General features: G+C 40.9%; 1 long non-coding RNA gene across 1 annotated transcript; it reads left to right on the top strand.

Moving 5' to 3' along the window:
- Nucleotides 1–16523: 16523 nt before the first annotated feature.
- Nucleotides 16524–16675, top strand: LOC309372148. The gene is made up of 2 exons (XR_014169426.1): nucleotides 16524–16575; nucleotides 16608–16675. It is a non-coding gene; the product is annotated as an uncharacterized lncRNA (long non-coding RNA).
- The last annotated feature ends 540 nt before the right edge of the window (nucleotides 16676–17215 follow it).

Raw genomic sequence — 17215 nt, 5'->3', positions numbered from 1 at the left:
TTTACTGGCCAAGGGAGCCAGTGTTTGTCCGCAGACAGCTTCAGGGTCATGTGGCCAGCATGACTAAGCCGCGAACCAGAGCAGTGCACGGAAAAGCCATTTACCTTCCCGCTGGAGCAGTACCTATTTATCAACTTGCACTTTTTGGTGTGCTTTCAAACTGCTAGGTTGGCAGGAGCAGGGACCGAGCAACGGGAGCTCACCCCGTCGCAGGGATTCGAACCGCTGACCTTCTGATCGGCAAGCCCTAGGCTCTGTGGTTTAGATCACTGCACCAATCCGAACTGAACCAAATTTCTCCTCCATCCATATCTGGGTGCCATACTCTGAGAAGGATGTAGAAAACTAAATTAGGACCAGAGAACTGTCACATGGAGAAAGACAAAGACTTGTTCTATTCTACCCCAGAAGATGGCACCAGATGAAATGTGGTTACACGAAGGGAATAGATTTTAGCTGAACTTTAGGAGATGGTTAGAGCACTTCAACAATGGAACCAATTACCTAATGCAGTAGGGACCATTCTCTCACTGAGGTCTTCAAGCCATCTGCTGAAGATGCTCTATCCTTATGCTGGATGGATTTCCTCCATCAAGCAGAGGGTTGGCCTACAAGATGCTCTCTATCTCTGTGCCTCTAAGTTGTCCTGACTCCGCTTTCACATTTGGTCTCAGGAGCAGTATTTGTGACTAAACTGGCAACCTCAGTATATTGCCCAGATGGCCAGCTGAGACACACTAAGCATTTTTCTCCTAGGAACAAAACCTTGGGGTATGGAAAAGTGGGAAACTGACTAGCTGGGGGACATTGAAACTGCAGCATGTCAGTAAAAAGAGGTCTTAGCCATCTGGTGGGACATATAAAATTGATGCCCAGTTTTTGATGCGAAAAAGCTCTTCAGCTTTCCGTGCCTTCCAAAAGGCCTCTGGGTTGCACACACCCAAGCTTTGTGTGTGTCTGATGGTCTGGCAATAATTTTAGCCTTAATATATTAAAGAATATATACTTTTTCACAAGCTGCTTCCCAGCTGTCATTGTGATCCTATCACTAGAGGAGGCCAAGCAATGTAATCATATCTCAGCTGGTTCTTGCTAGGGTGCCAGCACAGTAGCTGCAGTTTAGCTTTATTATGTTGAACATTTCAACTAAGTTATTTCCAAATGCTTGCGAGGGGGCTTCTGATTAGGGAGCTGCTCTAGCTTTTGATCTAGGAAACTATGCATTCATCCCAAGCGTCTCCTCATTTGGTGTGATTTATTCTGCCATATAGCTGGCTGTGCTGCTTTACTACTGATGATTGCTGATGGTTTGGACAGATAAAGAGATCCAAAATCATCTGTTTTAAATATCATGCCTATTTTCCGCAAATGACATTTTTGCGAAGTGAAAAGCAAAATATAAAAATTAAAAATTAAAAATAAATGAACAATAAGAAGTTGTGCATTCATAATTTAGGTTGCAATCTTAACCCAACTACCTTGGAGCAAGCACCTTTGAAAGCACTTAGACATGTTTGGATAGCAGCCTTCACAGGGCTCTATTTAAATGGTCTACATGGAGCTTGTTAATCTTAAAACTGGAACCAGTTCAAGTTCAACACACCCACAAAACCCTAGCTCATGTTTTTCATTTTACAAAATGAATTAGCTCAGTTCATATTCAATTCACACTACAAGAAAGAATCCTCTGCAATTTTTTCAAGCATTCAGAATGATACAAGCTGCTAAGCTGAAGTATAAAATATACTTAAGGAAACTTAGAAATATCAAAGCACACACAGTGGAGTGTGAATTATTTAATATATTTTCCTCAACAATTATTATTTTTAAACTTAAAGGCTCAAAGAGAAAACACAAGCACAGATGTAAGAGAATGAACTTGAAGATGAACTAGACAATGTGCAAAGTTCTATCCCAAAATGAATTTATTTCATGTTCAGTTCACACAGTGATTTTAGGTGTAGTGGGTTTTTGAACCAAACCAGTGAAGTTCATTAAACTGAACTAGTTCATTGCAAACACTGAGACTATGTGACTAGGGCCAAATTTAGGTTTTATGAGGCCCTAAGCTACTGAAGGTAATGGGGCCCTTTATATGTCCAGCTGTCCTTTGTCAACAACAAAATGTCGCTGTTTTTTGTGTTGAATATATGCTATACGGTAATTTATGGACCTAATAGGTCCATACACAACACAAAATACCGTTGCTGTATGTAGGTTTTATTTTATTTGTTTTTTATCTTATATTTTGGAAATGTACATCGAATTGTTTTCCCTTTAAAAAAATTTGGGGCCCCAAGAGAGTGGGGCCCTAAGTTATAGCTTGTTTAGCTTATACGTAAATCTGGCACTGTATGTGACTAGCTGACACAAAGCGCAATGAAAACGCAACCTGTACTAATCCCTGGTTAAATTTAAAATACAATTCATATTTATTTTCTTTTATTGGACTAAGGAACTCTAGGTGGTACACAAAGTACTTCTCTCCCTCCTCCCTGCCACCAAGAACTCTGTGAGGTAGGTTAGAAGAAAATAGCTGGTCCAACATCTCCCAATGAGCTTTATGGATGACTAGGAATTTGAACTCAGTCTCCCAAATCTCAGTCCAATACTCTAGCCACATCTCAGTTGATGCTGAACACAAACACAGGGCTGCAGAGCCCCTGCCCACTACCAATAATATACCCATAATGGGACATAGGAACTTCAACTATCCTCTCCCTCTATCAATATAAAAGAAGGTGCATTTGTTTGGGGGTGACTTGTTGGGTTTAGGAAACTCAGAATCACCAACCCTGTGATACTGACAGGTAGGAACTGGCAGGACAGCAGAAACAATGGAAAATCCACCATTCTGCCCATCTAGGATTGCTATGAGAGTCAAGTGATCCTCCTCTTATATCAAGTTACCCGCATGAGTGCATTTTGGGGATTTCAATAGGGCTGTTTTCCTAGGCACATTTCATTGAGAGCATTTGTATTGGAACCCCTCTTTACACATTTGTAAATCTCCTTCTACTTTATTAGCAAGTGAACAGCACTGGCTGCCTATTGCTGGCATAACCCTTGGCAGATGCTGAAGTGAAGGAGCATTGCTCAAGCCCATAATAATAAATGTAACCCCATATTACAACTGCTTCGAATCCCATTTTGGAATTAAGTGGCACAAAGAATAATAACAATAATAGTAATGTCAGCTTATAGCAGAGGTAGGGCCCATTGAGTTCAGTAGGTCTCACTCCTGAGCAAAGTGCTTCGGACGGTGTTTACGCAATTGTTGATGGCCAAGTGCAAATTTTCAGCTGCTCAATGCAGCACATAAGAAGCACTTTGAAGACATTGTTAACTTTCCATTTTCTGTATCTTTCAGGTGCAAGGATGAGTTCTTTTTGTGGATCTTTCCTATAATTTCGCCAAGATTTTTTTAATGCTGTCACATAGAAGTGCCTGTTGCACTATCCTTAATACATTATTATTCCATTAGGATCACTTCAGCTAACAAATGCTGAGGTGTCCTGGTATGATGCACATTAAAGAATAATGTGTTGGGTGTGTGTGTGTACAAATTGTGTTCCATATGAGTGACACAGTATGATTAACTGGGCGCAAAAAGTGCCATGAAGTTATAACATTTATCTCCATGGACGCTCCAGATTACTTTTTCCTGTTGCATGCCTTAAAGGCTAAACATCTAGACTTCAATTTATGCAGGGCTGTTAAAATTTTTAAACCTTTGTAAATGATGAACAGTTTATCAGTGTAACTGCATTTTTTGTGGGCATCAGCCTTGGCTGCGAAGGATAAAGAAATATCGGTAGCTTTTTAGTGGTCATTTTTCCTCCTGTTGAATGTGCAAGCAGAAATAGAATCCATTATTAACCGATACTGTAGATGTTTTATTAAATATATCAAGACCATGAAGATTTGTAACTTTAATAATCCATTTTCTTATTTTAAATTCTATAACATTATTATATGCTGAACAACTGAGGATATTTCTTATAGGATTGTGGTCAGGAAAAACCTCAGAAAATTGATAATTTTGCTGTCGGCAGGGTGGGGGGAGGGAATTTCCAGCTGACTGTAAGAGCGCATTGATAGGGCATTTTTTCATAATTCAGGTTTCAATAGTGGAGTCAGCTGTACAGTTGTTATTTCCCATTAGCAAATGTGGTTAAAAAACTTGAAAGCTACAAAGGAGAGCCAGTGTGCATATCTCTTCCTTAAGGAAATAGAATCATTACAGCATGCACATTCTATGTCCTGAGAACATAAGAGGGGCTCCTGAAGGAGCTGTCACTCTGGGTACAGACCTGTGATGACTCTGGAGAAAGATGAGGAGGCATATGAGGAGGAATAGGGAGGTGAGGCCTAGAAAGCAGAGGGAGCCTGCCTGAGAAAAGCCCTTCCCTAAAAGACGGTAATGGTGGAGCAGGGGTCTCACTGCCACTTGCCTCTCTTTGGGAGAGGGAGCTCTGATGAAGGCTGGGGAGAGCTCAGAGTGCCTGGTATGGCTGAACAGGACTGAGGGGAGAAGGTGGGTCCAACATTGCCTCTCAGGACTAGATTCTGCTTCCAACACCACCTCCTCCCAGTCTGCTCCTTCTTCTGCTGCTGAGCACTCATCATTATCCCACCACCAATTCCCTGGTTCTGAGCTTTCTTCCCCTGGAGGTGCCCAGATGGTGTATCCAGCCAATCCATGAGATGGCTACACCAGTTTTGTACTCTGTCTGTGGACAAGCACTGGCTCCCTCAGCCTGAAGTGAGATGAGTGCAGCAATGACTCTGGGGTTGCAGCACTCATCTCACTTTACTGGCTGAGGGAGCTGACGATTGTCCGCAGACAGTTTTTCTGGGTCATGTGGCCAGCATGAGTAAGCCACATCTGGCAAAACCAAAGCAGTGCACAGAAACACCGTTTACCTTCCTGCCGGAGCAATACCCATTTATCTAAAGTGGTACCTCAGGTTACAAACATCTCAGGTTACAAACACTTCGGGTTACAAACTCCACTAATCTGAAAATAGTACCTTGGGTTAAGAACTTTACCTCAGGATGAGAAAAGAAATTGCATGTCGGCGGCAGCGGGAGGCCCCATTAGTTAAAGTGGTACCTCAGGTTAAGAAACGGGTTCAGGTTAAGAATGGACCTCCGGAATGAATTAAGTTTGTAACCAGAGGTACCACTGTACCACTTTGACGTGCTTTCGAACTGCTAGGTTGGCAGGAGCAGAGACCGAACAACGGGAGCTCACCCCATTGTGGGGATTCGAACCACCAACCTTCTGATCGGCAAGCCCAAGGCACAGTGGTTTATACCACAGGACCACCTGTGTCCCTCCTACTCTGCTTTAATAACAGCCCTTTCCTGACTCTGCTCTCATGCCTGGGGCTAGAGGCAGGGAAGCCTGTTGGAACTGGCCAGTGTCCCATCTGGACTGAAATCCTGTTGTCACAGGGGCTAAGCAGATGCCTATGGGAAGGCGGCAACCAGGACCTGAGCACAATGGCACTCTCCCTTTCTGTGACACTCAGAAGCATGCTGCTCCAGTAGTGGAAGTGGAGCACAGCCATTAGGGTTAGCAGCCCTTCATAGCCTTATCCTCCATGCATTTCTAAGTCATCCAAGTCACTGGCCATCACTAGTACTTGTGCTAACGAAACTATGAACTGTGTGTGAATAAGTACCTTCTTCCATTTGTCCTGAATCCTCCATCTTTCAGCTTGAATGTCCACAAGTTCTGATATTATGACAGAGAGCAAAGAAACCTTTCTCTATCCACTTTCTCTATACAATACATAATTCTATACGTATCTATTTTGGTTTCTATTACTTACCTTTTCTCCCAACTAAAAAGCCACAATGTGTACCTTTCTATCATAAGGCAATTATACTGCCTCTGAACACAGATGTTCCATTTATCTAACTGTCTTCCAGGAATTAGAACCACCTTTCCAAATTTGATTATCTCCAATGTCTTGGACTACAGGCCGAACTGCCAGACTGCCAGGGGTCAAAGATGATGGAGAGCACTAAGTTGAGGAAGGCTGAATTAGTCTAATCCAGGGCTTGCCTGTGTGGCATCCTGGGAGCACATGCACCCACAGAGTCCTTCCCTGGTGCCCATAGCATCCCATCCCTTTGCTGAAATTAAGCTTGAAAGTAGCATTCTTTTGTAGCCCATAGAATAAATGGTGGTGCCGGCTTGGTTGTGATGTTTGTGTGGTGCCCAAAGCAGTTTCTCCAGTTTGCAAATGTACCCACTGTTGAATGGTCATATGCGTGTATGTAGATGTGACCTAGTTTTACAGCTGTGAAACAGTATAGCAGGTGCTGCTAAGTTGTGTTAATTAAGCTGTGTCAGCAATTGGGTATAGTATATAAAGAGCAGCACCTAGCTCTCTCTGTACCCTGGGGGATGGGTTGGTGGTTGGGTCATGCTTGTTCATATATTTAGTGTAAAAGGAATTTTTGTTATTAATACCTGCCAACCTAGCAGTTCGAAAACACGTCAAAGTGCAAGTAGATAAATAGGTACCACTCCGGCGGGAAGGTAAACAGTGTTTCCGTATGCTGCTCTGGTTCGCCAGAAGCGGCTTAGTCATGCTGGCCACATGACCCAGAAGCTGTACGCCTGCTCCCTCGGCCAATAAGCGAGATGAGCACCGCAACCCAAGAGTCGGCCACGACTGGACCTAATGGTCAGGGGTCCCTTTGCCTTTGCTAAAGTTATTTTTCAGTTCCTTGTAATGTGTGGTCTCCCTAGCAAGCTTTCTGCAGCGCACCTAAACTGCAAATAGCCAACACCCACAGGCCAAAAAAGGGCAGGTAACCTCTGGACTAATCTTTTTTTAACCTAGTTAGTATCATCATGTATTGAAGCAGAGGATTCCATAAGGAAATCAGTGGCATTTGACCTTTCTTTTGGCAATAGTTTGGCAGATAGGAACTATTTCGGGTGGGGTGGTGGTGGGAATTAGTCTGGGTACAGGGCAAAAGTAAGTGATAAAAAATAATAATATAATTTTTTTAAGTAAGTGATGAACATTTATGGTGGGGTTGCTAGACCCTGTTTCCCCAAATGACTAACACCAAGCATAAAAAAGAACAAGTCTTGTTGAAGAGTAACCACTATGAATTCTGAAAGAGGAAGTCCTGTCACTATGGATGATATCAGACTAAGGCATACTCAAAGTAGATCCATCCAAGGTGATCTGCTCTGGGTATATGACTAATGGTGGACACCACCCTAAATAAAATGGAAGGTAGAACAGAAAGATTGATAATACTCTAATTATAAATAAGAATTCACTGAGGGAGAAGGGGAAAACAAGTTGAGGGGCATCTTCTGTATGCTAAATGTCATACCAGTTTGAGGAAGGAAAGGATAACATTGCATTTGTTGATTTCATTTTCTACAAATGGCTTTATAAATGCAGGTCTGGAACAATTTATAAAGTATGTGCCCTATTTGAAAACATTAGTTGTCCTTCCAGCAACTGCAGGGAAATTCAGGACTGGAAATCACTGTCAGACACCTGCCAAGAACATAATTATTTGCTTCCAGCCAGACTAACTATTCACTGTCATGTCAGTGGAGGATGTCCCTTGAAGATCTGATTGAACATGAATGTAATATGTCTTATAGGTCAGGTAAAATAAATTTGCACTGTCCTACAAATCCATGTTTAGTGAGGACATCACAATTTGTGCAGACAGTGCACTTTCACATTTAATGAAGGAAAGAAACAATCCTGAAAATACCACCATAAACATTGTAGCACCAGTCACTTATTTAAAGTAACATGGTGATTTAAGCAAACACCCATGTAAGGGAAGCCCATTGTGGAAGAACTTTGTTTTTCAAGGAGATAGGTTAATTGGCCTGCATAATTATTCCTCCTGGCTTATCGGCACATCTGTCAAGGGTTTTTGGTTTGCTTTGTTGTTTTGATTGACTGTTGGCCCTTCAGAGATATAGCCATCAGGATGTGGGACTATTTGGCAGTGATGTAACATCCCTCACACAATCCCAATAATGATTTCTGGAACAGGTGGGAAGGATTTAGATATCAGGCCAGCCAGCATGTAGCCTGGTCTGAACTCTATTATACACATATAATAAAACATTCTGAAAATGCTTTTTTAAAAAGCGTTTTAAAAAATACATTGAATTTTCCATAAGGCTCACTATTGCCACCTAGTGTCACATTGTATATTGCACTTGAAACACATTTAAAACATTTTATTTGCAGCTGTACAGCTGAGTCCTCTGAAGTATATAAATCTCCCAGATGGGGGGGGGTCTGACCTTTGAGCTTTGGCATAGGCCCATATTGGTAGGGTGCTGCATGCTGGCAGACCTCTGTTGCTGTTTCCTGGGGCTGAATGCCTTTAAAATCTTCCTTCACACCTTCTTTCTCAATGTGCTCCCAAATACATTCTACACCAGAAGGAGTTTCTTGACCAGGCCCAGGGACAGCCCAACATAAAGCATATTACAGCCATCAGTCTCAATATTACCAGTGGCTATACTGGCCAAGTGATTCCAATCTTTTATATTACAAGCCTATCAGTGTAAAAACAGGAGAATTTTATCCTAAGAATCACGGGGGCACAACGGAAAGAGGTCTTTCAATACATAGACAGGGGAGTGAATTTTTGCAGTTTTTAAAAATTCTCTGTGCATTAAGACATTATTAAGACTCTATGAGGCAGATAATGCTCTTTCTAAATATAAAGATCTGTGTCTGCTTTTCCTCGAAGTTGCTTATTATTTATTGGGATTTTTAGGGCTATTAAATGAATCTTATTTAAGGGTCTGCCAGGCACCATTACTGTCATTTATTAAAGAAAGAAAAGTATTTGCTTTTGTGCTAATGTCACCTTGCAAAAATACTGCATAGTCTTCTATAGCTGCTTGAGTTTTTCCTAGAATTTGCTGCTACAGTGCCTAATTTGACAAACTGTTTAATGCAGTGTTATCTTTATAACACTCATCAGAATTGCTAGTGCCTTCTGTAATGTCTCCAATGTGAGCCAACATATGTGTCATGTAAAAGTTAGCAGTGCAACTTTTTGATAGACAAACACATGGTGGGAAGAATATGGCAGAAATTATTTCTTCCCAAATAAATAAAAATAAATAAAACTGCTTCTAACAGTGTGGATCTCAGCCGGCTATGAAGGCCTCACACTTCAGTTTAATTTCCCCTGTATGTGTGTTTTTGATGTTCCCATGATAAGCAACATTTCTTTTGTTTTTTAATATAAAACATTCCTTACCAGCCATTCTTCAGGAGAATCCAAGGTGGCGTACAAAAGTCTGAAAACAATTCACACAACTTGCACAACACATTTATCTTTAAACAGACAACACAGCAAACAATGAAATAAAGGGCAGGCAAAAACATGAAACTAAGGCTGCATCTGCGCTATATATTTAAAGCAGTATCATACCACTTTGAAAAGTCATGGCTTCAGTTTGTTAAGAGTGCCAAGAATTGTTAGGAGGTACAGAGCCTCCATTTTCATAGTGGTTTAATAGTCATTCCTTCTTTCCAGGGAATTCTGGGAATTGTACTGTTTTCTGCGGGAAAGGGGGTGTTATCCTAATGGCTAAGAAGTTTTGTGAGGAGAACACAGGTAAAGTGGAGAAAATGGTTTTAATGAGCAAAGCAGGATTTTGTTGAGGTGCCTTCCAGTTAAAACTTATCTGTGCTCTAACACTTGCTTGTGCTTTGAGTTCCTTGGAAATTCAACAAACAGCCTGCAGTAGCTCCAGATTTTGCCACCAGCAGCTGAAGCCCTTTGAGACAAGCTTGTTCTCCGTGAATGTAAAATTCATTCAAATTAGTTATGTACAAACCAGTTTGATTTTTTTAAAAAAATAAAAGAATAATAATAATTGACCTGAATTTTGAGCATAAACTCAAACAAACTCAGAACATGCCCTGAAGCCTGCTTAAATTGCCTTGCCTTTCTAAGTTATGTGTAATGTCATTTTCAAGTTCTGCCAGCCTGGGATAAATTATTGAAATTCCACCCCCCCCCCTCCGCCACCCACTCTCTTCCTCTCCAAATCCTGGAGCAAAAGCTGTGTGAACTTAGGGCTATTAACAAAACTGTTTGATAATAATTTCTGCAAGTTCATTCAATTCACTTTCAATCTTACATTAAAAACAACCTTGGAGTAAGGTGTTTTGCTTTTTTAAAAACTAAAAATGCAAAATAAACTTTGCATTTTTGTTACAAAGGAAGCCTATAGCTTTAAAAAAAACTTAGCCACTTCCATCAACAATTGTTTCAGGCTAGGTAGAGAATTGCCAAGAGCCAATATATAATTTGCACTGAAATGAGAAAACACTAGATTTTGAGAGAGTGCTTCACATATTGGGATGAGTGGGGGAATATGGCAGAAGTACTATTATACCATTTAGGCTGCAATCCAAAACTCACTTACAGGAAGGTAAGACCTACTGAACTCAACAGGCCTTACTTCTGAGTTGATGTTTACAGTACTTTTTCCTTAAAATATAAAGTGACGTAGAAATTGAATAGCAATCATTATAATTGTAATATTGTACTTACCACTGCTGGATCAGCTTTTGGTGCTGCATTGAGCACTCCTAGAATTTAATATATTATTATTAAAAAAGAAAAGAAAAAGAATTGAATATATTATTATGATAACATTCTGGGTAAAATCCAGGAATGAGAAGAATGGGAAAACCACAGCAGACACATATGCCATATCAGAAGCTGCACATCTGCTCAGAAGTAAGTTTCACTGATACCAATAGGACTTACTCTTAGGCAAATATGCATATGGCTGTGATCCTTGAGAGACACCCTTACGCATCTAGAGAAGTTTGTCATTTGGCATAGGGGAGTTATTGCTTGACAAACATCAGCACAGACATTCCTTAAGCATAATATCATAAGAAGAGACCTGCTAGATCAGACCAAAGGCTTATCTAGTCTACTAATCCTGTACCACAGCAGCCAGCCAGATACCTAGGAGAAGCCCACAACACAAACATGAATTCAACTGCGTTTTCCCCACCTGTTTATCTCAGCAGAGACATACTACCTCAACAATGGAGGTAGGACATAGGCATAACTATTGATGGGATTATTCTCTGTGAATTTATCTAATCCTCTTTTAAAGCCATCAAAATTGGTCACCATCACCAATTACGTAGTTTTAACCATCTCATACTTAGGACTTAATTTGTGACACAATTTGCCAAAATGTTTGCCAATGCCTTCCCATTACAGTCAGGGACACGGGTGGCACTGTGGGTTAAACCACAGAGCCTAGGACTTGCCGATCAGAACGTCGGCAGTTTGAATCCCCGCGATGGGGTGAACTCCCATTGCTCGGTCCCTGCTCCCGCCAACCTAGCAGTTCGAAAGCATGAAGTGCAAGTAGATAAATAGGTACCGCTCTGGCAGGAAGGTAAACAGCGTTTCCGTGCGCTGCTCTGGTTTGCCAGCTGGTTTGCCGGCTTAGTCATGCTGGCCACATGACCCGGAAGCTGTACGCCGGCACCCTCGGTCAGTAAAGCAAGATGAGTGCCGCAACCCCAGAGTCGGCCACGACTGGACCTAATGGTCAGGGGTCCCTTTACCTTTACCTACCATTACAGTCATACCTCTTGTTACATTAGCTTCAGGTTACGTCTTTTCAGGTTGCGTCCAGCAGGCAACCTGAAAGTACTGGAAAGGGTTACTTCTGGGTTTTGCCGCTTGCACATGCGCAGACGTGCAAAATGACGTCATGCGCAGAAGCGGCAAATAACGACCTGCGCACGCGCAGATGCGGGTTGCATTCTCTTCAGGTTGCGAATGGGACTCCGGAACGGATCCTGTTCACAAGCAGAGGTACCACTGTGCTATTTTTCTAGTAAAAGAGGTTCCAGAACTCACCATGAACTCCTCCCTTGTTCTCCTAAAATAGCAGTGGCGCCCACCTGAGAGGTGCTGGCAAGTTCCAGCTGAAAAAAAAGCCATGACTGGTGAGTAAATAGGTGGCTGCAATCCTATAGCCTCTTTTCTGGGAAAAGGGCCCACTGAACTTGATGGGGCTTACTTCAGAGTAAACATATAGTGGTTAGGAAGATGAAGTATCACAAATACAAAGAAAAGCTCCTCCATGTTTTTTAAGTACAACATGCTCCTGAGGAGATAAATAATAATAATCAAATGTCTCTGCTTCTCTCCCATGTTTGCATGGGGTTTGATGTGTTCCAGCCATCTGTGCTGGCAGGGGAGGAAGGAGAGGGCAGCATCAAATGTTTTGCCAATGTGCTGTTGCATATGTGCACATCAGTAAAATATTGCATTCAAAGAATCTTGATGTAATCAAGATCACATCAATATTGCTTATAGCCTCCCCCCCTTTTTTTTTTCAGTGATAAATCAGAAACTCACAGAGGAAAGAACACACAACTGAACTGAAGGTACCGAGACTTGAAACTAACCGCATGCACATGTTCCAAAATTAATTTTATCTTAGTTCAGATGTCAGGAGCAGTGGAAAGCAGATCCAAGTAAAATGGAAACCCCAACAAAGAAACAGAGTTGGCGAAATCCTTTTGTCCTTTCTTTCTTTTGCCCTGTATGATATTTGTTGCTGAATTAACCCAAGATGAATATCAAGGTAGAGGGACTGTGTGCTCTTAATGCAGACTTCACATTGGCTAGGATGAATAACCATTCTTCAAGCCATGCTTGACTGAAAGGGATCAGAGATGCAGCTTGACTCAATAGTAGGATTACTAAGCCACAACAAAGGGCTAGAGGCAATGCAGCAAGCAAATGTCTGATAGCCTGGGGCAGGTATAACAATAAAGCATACATAAATATAGCCAAAGAACAATTTTGCCCCAATAACGCCTCCTGAGTGGGATGGTATTGCTCCAAAATTCCTCTTGCATCAGTGGAAAGCAATGTTACACTAGCATTGTGGATATATATGCCAATGCAGTGACACAGTTGCAGCATTGAATTGGGTGTACCAATTCCTGTGCTGATGGGACACTGCCACTACCAAGGGGAAAGTGGGTGGCATTAGTTGGATTCTAATGCTTGCTCAGAGGCAACTGAGCATCATATTGTGCCACCAAAACAGGGGCTGTAGTAAATCACTCATATTAGATTTTATGGGAGACTGGTTGATGCTCCCCCTTCTTACTCAGCTCAATGGCCTTCATGATGAGTCACACTATTATTATTATTTGATTGTAATACAGCCTTTCATTTTAATAAGTACCAAGGCAGGCTCACAAAGAAATAAAAACTGACAGAAGAATAACAAGTATAAAGCTGATGATAAAAATATAACTACCAATAATTATAATACATAGTAAAACAATTTCACCAAAACAATAAAACATCCATAATTAAAATGCTCAATAAAGAAGCTCATTAGAACAGTGTAGCAGTTAAAGTTACAATTAAAACAGGAGGTTCAAGTCAGGAAATCAGAGGAAACCTTGTCTAAACAGATGTGTCTTTGAGAGCTGGTGAAATGGCAGTACTGCTGAACTACTCGTACATTTCTGCCGGGAGAGCTTTCCACAGCACTGGTATCACCAGTGGAAAAGCCTACCTCTGTGTTATCACAAGCCAAAGGAGGTACCATGTACAGAGGTACAGTGAGTCTAGTCCACATTTTACCAGCTTCTCTGCAGGAAAATCACGGGGGAATTTGTCAAAAGTCTTACTAAAATCACGATAAACTATGTCTACAGCATTCCCATGATCCACCAAGCTTGTAACTTGTATATAAAAAGAGAGAGAGAGAGAGATTTGTCTGGCATTTCTTGCTTTTGAGAAACCTATGCTGGGTTTTATCAATCACAGCATCCTTTTCTAACTGCTCACAGACTGAGCATTTAATTGTCAGTTCTAGGACCTTTCCTTGTATCATTGTCGAGCTGACTGGTCAATAGTTACCTGGGTTTTCTTTTCCCCCATTTTTGAAGATGGGGACAACATTTGCCCCCCTCCTGTCTGCAGGGAGCTCACCTATTTGCAGAGAATTCTCAAAGATTATAGACAGAGGCTCTGAGATTACATCCAGAAGCTCCTTTAGTACCCTTGGGTGCAGCTCATTCCATCTTTTCCTATCTTGGGCTGCAGTTTCCTGCTTGCATAATTTATTCTGTTATCACCAGGAAATCAGCTATACAGCTGCAAATAAAATGTTTTAAGAGTTTAAGTGCAATATACAATGTGACACTACAATGTGATGGCCTTGTGGAAAATTCAGTGTATTTTTGGGAAATGCTTGGGGGGGGGGAAGCATTTTCAGAATGGTTTTTATATGTGTGTAGATTCCACTCAGGTTAGGCACTGCTTTCCTTTTTTGGGTGAAAACAGAAGCAAGGTTGAGCAATTCCACCTTCTCTCTGTCTTCTCCATAAAGAGGACCTCCTACTTGCTTGTTCTTTCTCTTGCTTCAAACATAGCTGAAGAAACCTACTGTAGTGAAGGACAGTAGAGTAGGAGTAAGAGCCAGCTTCTGTTAGGACACTGGTAAGGCACCAACCATGAGAGAGGCATGCCTTGATGGATGAAGGGGGTTGGACATTGTGAAGAGCGAGTGGAGGCAGGATTGAGGCAGACAACTGAATGAAGCCCTTGGTTGAGAACTGTAGTTCCCCTAAGCTCTCTATCTGAAACCATCTCCAGTGTCAATGGAATCATGAAAACAATTCTGATAACCATTCAGATAGTGATCCAGATAGATAGGAATACTGATGTCATACTACTTAGCTCCTCATAATTCCTGTGCACCTTTGAATTATAGATCTGCACTTTTAAATGCCCTGTTGTGAGGACATTATCCAGCCAAATCATAATGCAAAGAAACCAAACCAAGCCATTAACAGTTAAATAAATTCTGGAACACTGTTAGAAAATGTGACATGCAAATGCCATTTGCAATCTAATTTAATGCATTACCCTTTAAAAACGAAAATGACGCCAAAATTCATTAATATCTCAAAATGTCAAGATCCTAAAAGAGGATCTTACCAGTGTTTCTTCCTTACAACAACACATGTACCCGAAAGATATCCACAAATTATACCATGTTCAGCTTCGTTCATCCATTTATGATTAGACCCAAATGTTTTAATAAGTGGAGGAAGCTTTTCTTCTCCCCTTCTTTTCAAAGGAAGCCCAGTTCCCCACTCTCCTTGATTAGGTTCTCCATGCTTGTGTGATTGAGTAGCAGGGTAAAAACCCTTGAAAGCATTATTTTGGGCCAGTCTCCTATTGCTAGGCCTATCTAGTTGCATTGGACACTGTGGAGACTAAAGCAAGAAGCAATGCTTACCTGTTTCCCACACCCCTCACCTTTTCCAGCATCTCCCATTTCCCATCTGCCCCCTTTCTTACGAGAGAAGTAAATGCCATCCTATGACTCAGCAAGAGCAGAAATTTTGCTAATAGCTTGAGTCTCTTATTTGTCCAGCCATAAACAACCCAATTATTTCCTATAAAAGAAAGCACATTTCAAGCTGCACTCTTATGGATCAATTCATCTCTTCTAATTAAGTTTTACATTAAAGGCAGAGATCTGGATTTGATGCCTTCATGGACTATAGCATTGGCCTTCTGTTACCAGTAGGGATGGAGGAGCAACTCAAATCAGTTCGCATTTAATGGAGAATGTACTTAATTTGCACTTTCCAAAACAAGATGTAAACTGAAACACAGCCTTCCAAATTCTCACATCCTTGACTTTTCCAGTGCAATTTTTCAGCCAAGCAAAGTGTAAAAAAATAATAATCACATACAATGGTAAACTGTGCATCATAATGTAGCACCCTGCTTGTTGTTAATGCTTAGCTGGAATGAAATATTCAATGCAGCAATAGAGAAATTAAAATAATAATTTATTTGTCAGACAAATAAATGATAGGCACAGTGGTATATAGTTACCAAAGCTCTGCCCCTTCCAGCCCTGATGGCCAGCACTTATATTTCCTCAGCCCAGCCCCCTTGCTCCTCCTTTGGCTGCCTCTGTCCAATCAGCCTGGTTGAAATTCCTATTGGCTGTTTGCTAGAACCAATCATAAAAGATACACCCATTTCCTATTACCTTTTATGGGAGACAAAGAGCTATATTTCCTTCTATCCATAAATGGCAGACAAGTAGCCATATATCTTACATTTGCCTCGACAAGGCACCTTAATTACCAGATCACCTTTTGCCCCTGTTGCCCCTGCATTCCAAAACAAATGGCTAAAACAAATGGCTCGTGGTATTAAATTCTATCTAAACAGAGATCTTGGGTTCACATTCTCACACACCATCAATGAAATAAGAATCTAACATAAGAATCTAACATTTCTTACTTTCTAAATCCTTTGCCTAATTACATTAAGCCAACAAATCTCATATATAACATAGATAGCTTTTTAGAAGAAAAGGCCTTTGCAAAGTAAAAAAGGAACTCAGTAAAAAACAGCTTCAAAAGAAGCCTCTTCAGTTTTCCCAGCCAGCTGCTTTTCCCATTAGCTCTTCCCAAAATTTATTGCCCTTTAACTCTCTCAGTATACCTTAAGCCTTAGGAAAATATGGCTAGAGTCTGATGGGAGGCACATGGTATTATTTTCTGTTAAACAATAAATCTTACTATTTACCAACTCTTAATTAGTGTTTTTGCAGCTTGATTGTATTCTGTAATATGTAGGGTCAGTGTAACATTTGCTCCCAGCCTGTAATTCCCTTTTACAACTTTTAGAAACTTGTCTCCTGCTACTGTTATAAATCAGGGGGGCCCTTGTTCAGGAGAGCAGGAAGATAAACAACTGCCAAAGTACTTAGCTAGCTGGTTTCTGCCTGGCATGAAACATACAAACATTTGCAAATATATCTTTAAGCTCATCTTAAAATACAGGCCTTGATCAGATGCCTTAATTATTATTATTATTATTATTATTATTATTATTATTATTATTATTATTATTATTAATTTATATCCCGCCCTCCCTGGCCATGACAATTAAAAAAATAAAAATAAACCAATTTAAAATACAGGTTAAAATATATTTTAAAGTGCAGCCACATTTTAATAGTAGTATATAGATCAAAACCATAAGGGGAGGGAAACATAAGGGTCAGACTGAGTCCAAACCAAAGGCCAGGCAGAACAGCTCTGTCTTGCAGGCCCTGCAGAAAGATGTCAAGTCC

Source organism: Podarcis melisellensis (assembly GCF_964234715.1).
Source record: "Podarcis melisellensis genome assembly, chromosome: 6".
Lineage (NCBI taxonomy): Eukaryota > Metazoa > Chordata > Lepidosauria > Squamata > Lacertidae > Podarcis > Podarcis melisellensis.
This window is presented reverse-complemented; position numbering and strand designations above follow the sequence as displayed.